The sequence below is a fragment of the Pseudophryne corroboree genome, unplaced genomic scaffold (genome assembly GCF_028390025.1).
Source record: "Pseudophryne corroboree isolate aPseCor3 unplaced genomic scaffold, aPseCor3.hap2 scaffold_387, whole genome shotgun sequence".
Classification (NCBI taxonomy): Eukaryota; Metazoa; Chordata; class Amphibia; order Anura; family Myobatrachidae; genus Pseudophryne; species Pseudophryne corroboree.
The window spans coordinates 30,259-34,860 of NW_026970032.1; the positions used below are offsets into that span (position 1 = coordinate 30,259).

The following is a 4,602-nucleotide window of genomic DNA, read 5'->3' on the forward strand; positions in this document are numbered from 1 at the left end:
AATGGAAGCATGCTGGGCCCATAACCCAGAGGTAGGCAGATTGAAACTATCCTCTGCTATATGCATTTTTTTTGTTAATTCAAGTAATCCAAAACTGGGATTGATATTTTGTCTCTTTTATTTTTACTTAAAGTACAATAACTTTTACCATTTTAATTTGTTTTAATAGTATATTGACAGTATTGTTTTCTTTCAAAAATCCACTTCATTTTCTTTACCCTATTATTAAAATGGTAATTGACAAAAACAAACTACATTGTCACCAGAAGAGCAATACAAAATGTACAAGTGATATATTAAAATCATCTTTCCAGCTTGAATTTCAATGATGCATTGGGGCAACGATTTTGTGAGAAACATCTTCACCCTTAAATAAAGATTTTCTTAATTCCTTACCTGTGTGCTAATTAGATATCACCTTGTTTTCATATTAAACAGACTTCCACATGAGAAAGCAGCAAGGATGCAGTGGCGTTAATGTTTCCTGGTGTCAACTTGTATTATTTCAGTAGACATTGAAATGAGGATGCATCTTGCTGCCTTTCCAATGAAGCAAGTTTAATTTAGTAATAGGTGAAAAACCATCCTTACAAAGGTGTTAATCAGAGACTTGGCTTTGTGGACACTTTTCAGAGAACAAATTTGTTAGCATAAAAATAAAGCCAGAAAATGAAGAGCTGTTTAATCACGCAATTTGGTTTTTTTGCCAGCATATTTCTTTTTCTCTGCAACCCACTGCTAAATTGTGCTTCCTAGATGTTTTTATAAAATCACTGAATCAAATCTAACTCTGATTACATCAGAGAAGGCCAGGTACCCTACACCATAACAGGGGGTATGAAATTTGACTTGTCTACTTAAAGATCACCAAAATCTGATAACAAGGTCAATTACGTCCCTGGGTGGGATTGAACCACCAACCTTTTGGTTAATAGCCGTACACACTAACTGATTGCGCCACAGAGACACTTTGCTAAAAGTACATACTGACAAATGCTAATAAGCATTCATCTAAAACATTTCCTAGAAAAACTTAAAAAAGTCAATAATCTGGAGAGTTTTTGTAAGATGTTTCTTCTATCAACCAACGAAGAAACACATTGGTACTTTCCCATGATGAGTGAGTGCTTCAGGATCTCTTGCACTTACATGTGCAGCAGAGTACAGCAATGGAAGCATGCTGGGCCCATAACCCAGAGGTAGGCAGATTGAAACTATCCTCTGCTATATGCATTTTTTTGTTTGTTAATTAAAGTAATCCAAAACTGGGATTGATATTTTGGCTCTTTTATTTTTACTTAAAGTACAATAACTTTTACCATTTTAATTTGTTTTAATAGTATATTGACAGTATTGTTTTCTTTCAAAAATCCACTTAATTTTCTTTACCCTATTATTAAAATGGTAATTGACAAAAACAAACTACATTGTCACCAGAAGAGCAATACAAAATGTACAAGTGATATATTAAAATCATCTTTCCAGCTTGAATTTCAATGATGCATTGGGGCAACGATTTTGTGAGAAACACCTTCACCCTTAAATAAAGATTTTCTTAATTCCTTACCTGTGTGCTAATTAGATATCACCTTGTTTTCACATTAAACAGACTTCCACATGAGAAAGCAGCAAGGATGCAGTGGCGTTAATGTTTCCTGGTGTCAACCTGTATTATTTCAGTAGACATTGAAATGAGGATGCATCTTGCTGCCTTTCCAATGAAGCAAGTTTAATTTAGTAATAGGTGAAAAACCATCCTTACAAAGGTGTTAATCAGAGACTTGGCTTTGTGGACACTTTTCAGAGAACAAATTTGTTAGCATAAAAATAAAGCCAGAAAATAAAGAGCTGTTTAATCACTCAATTGGATTTTTCTGCCAGCATATTTTTTTTCTCTGCAACCCACTGCTAAATTGTGCTTCCTAGCTGTTTTTATAAAATCACTGAATCAAATCTAACTCTGATTACATCAGAGAAGGCCAGGTACCCTACACCATAACAGGGGGTTTGAAATTTTGACTTGTCTACTTAAAGATCACCAAAATCTGATAACAAGGTCAATTAGGTCCCTGGGTGGGATTGAACCACCAACCTTTTGGTTAATAGCCGTACATACTAACTGATTGCGCCACAGAGACACTTTGCAAAAGTCCATACTGACAAAGGCTAATAAGCATTCATCTAAAACGTTTCCTAGAAAAACTTTAAAAAGTCAATAATCTGGAGAGTTTTTGTAAGATGTTTCTTCCATCAACCAACGAAGAAACACATTGGTACTTTCCCATGATGAGTGAGTGCTTCAGGATCTCTTGAACTTACATGTGCAGCAGAGTACTGCAATGGAAGCATGCTGGGCCCATAACCCAGAGGTAAGCAGATTGAAACTATCCTCTGCTATATGCATTTTTTTTTTGTTAATTAAAGTAATCCAAAACTGGGATTGATATTTTGTCTCTTTTATTTTTACTTAAAGTACAATAACTTTTACCATTTTAATTTGTTTTAATAGTATATTGACAGTATTGTTTTCTTTCAAAAATCCACTTAATTTTCTTTACCCTATTATTAAAATGGTAATTGACAAAAACAAACTACATTGTCACCAGAAGAGCAATACAAAATGTACAAGTGATATATTAAAATCATCTTTCCAGCTTGAATTTCAATGATGCATTGGGTCAACAATTTTGTGAGAAACATCTTCACCCTTAAATAAAGATTTTCTTAATTCCTTACCTGTGTGCTAATTATATATCACCTTGTTTTCACATTAAACAGACTTCCACATGAGAAAGCAGCAAGGATGCAGTGGCGTTAATGTTTCCTGGTGTCAACTTGTATTATTTCAGTAGACATTGAAATGAGGATGCATCTTGCTGCCTTTCCAATGAAGCAAGTTTAATTTAGTAATAGGTGAAAAACCATCCTTACAAAGGTGTTAATCAGAGACTTGGCTTTGTGGACACTTTTCAGAGAACAAATTTGTTAGCATAAAAATAAAGCCAGAAAATGATGAGCTGTTTAATCACTCGATTGGATTTTTCTGCCAGCATATTTTTTTTCTCTGCAACCCACTGCTAAATTGTGCTTCCTAGCTGTTTTTTATAAAATCACTGAATCAAATCTAACTCTGATTACATCAGAGAAGGCCATGTACCCTACACCATAAGAGGAGGTTTGAAATTTTGACTTGTCTACTTAAATATCACCAAAATCTGATCACAAGGTTAATTACATCCCTGGGTGGGATTGAACCACCAACCTTTTGGTTAATAGCCAAACACACTAACCGATTGCGCCACAGAGACACTTTGCAAAAAGTACATCCTGACAAAGGCTAATAAGCATACATCTAGAACGTTTCCTAGAAAAACATTAAAAAATCAATAATCTGGAGAGTTTTTGTAAGATGTTTCTTCCATCAACCAACGAATAAACACATTGGTACTTTCCCATGATGAGTGAGTGCTTCAGGATCTCTTGCACTTACATGGGCAGCAGAGTACTGCAATGGAAGCATGCTGGACCCATAACCCAGAGGTAGGCAGATTGAAACTATCCTTTGCTATATGCATTTTTTTTGTTAATTTAAGTAATCAAAACTGGGATTGATATTTTTGCTCTTTTATTTTTACTTAAAGTACAATAACTTTTACCATTTTAATTTGTTTTAATAGTATATTGACAGTATAGTTTTCTTTCAAAAATCCACTTAATTTTCTTTACCCTGTTATTAAAATGGTAATTGACAAAAAAACTACATTGTCACCAGAAGAGCAATACAAAATGTACAAGTGATATATTAAAATCATCTTTCCAGCTTGAATTTCAATGATGCATTGGGGCAACAATTTTGTGAGAAACACCTTCACCCTTAAATAAAGATTTTCTTAATTCCTTACCTGTGTGCTAATTAGATATCACCTTGTTTTCACATTAAACAGACTTCCACACGAGAAAGCAGCAAGGATGCAGTGGCGTTAATGTTTCCTGGTGTCAACCTGTATTATTTCAGTAGACATTGAAATGAGGATGCATCTTGCTGCCTTTCCAATGAAGCAAGTTTAATTTAGTAATAGGTGAAAAACCATCCTTACAAAGGTGTTAATCAGAGACTTGGCTTTGTGGACACTTTTCAGAGAACAAATTTGTTAGCATAAAAATAAAGCCAGAAAATGAAGAGCTGTTTAATCACTCAATTGGATTTTTCTGCCAGCATATTTTTTTTCTCTGCAACCCACTGCTAAATTGTGCTTCCTAGCTGTTTTTTATAAAATCACTGAATCAAATCTAACTCTGATTACATCAGAGAAGGCCAGGTACCCTACACAATAAGAGGGGGTTTGAAATTTTGACTTGTCTACTTAAATATCACCAAAATGTGATCACAAGGTCAATTATGTCCCTGGGTGGGATTGAACCACCAAACTTTTGGTTAATAGCCGAACACACTAACCGATTGCGCCACCGAGACACTTTGCAAACAGTACATACTGACAAAGGCTAATAAGCATACATCTAGAACGTTTCCTAGAAAAACATTAAAAAATCAATAATCTGGAGAGTTTTTGTAAGATGTTTCTTCCATCAACCAATGAATAA

The 4,602-nt window shown here is 34.4% G+C and overlaps 1 non-coding gene across 1 annotated transcript; it reads right to left on the reverse strand.

Moving 5' to 3' along the window:
• Positions 1–3,234: 3,234 nt before the first annotated feature.
• TRNAN-AUU (transfer RNA asparagine (anticodon AUU)) lies at positions 3,235–3,308 on the reverse strand. Its single transcript has one exon. It is a non-coding gene; the product is annotated as a tRNA-Asn (tRNA).
• Positions 3,309–4,602: the final 1,294 nt, after the last annotated feature.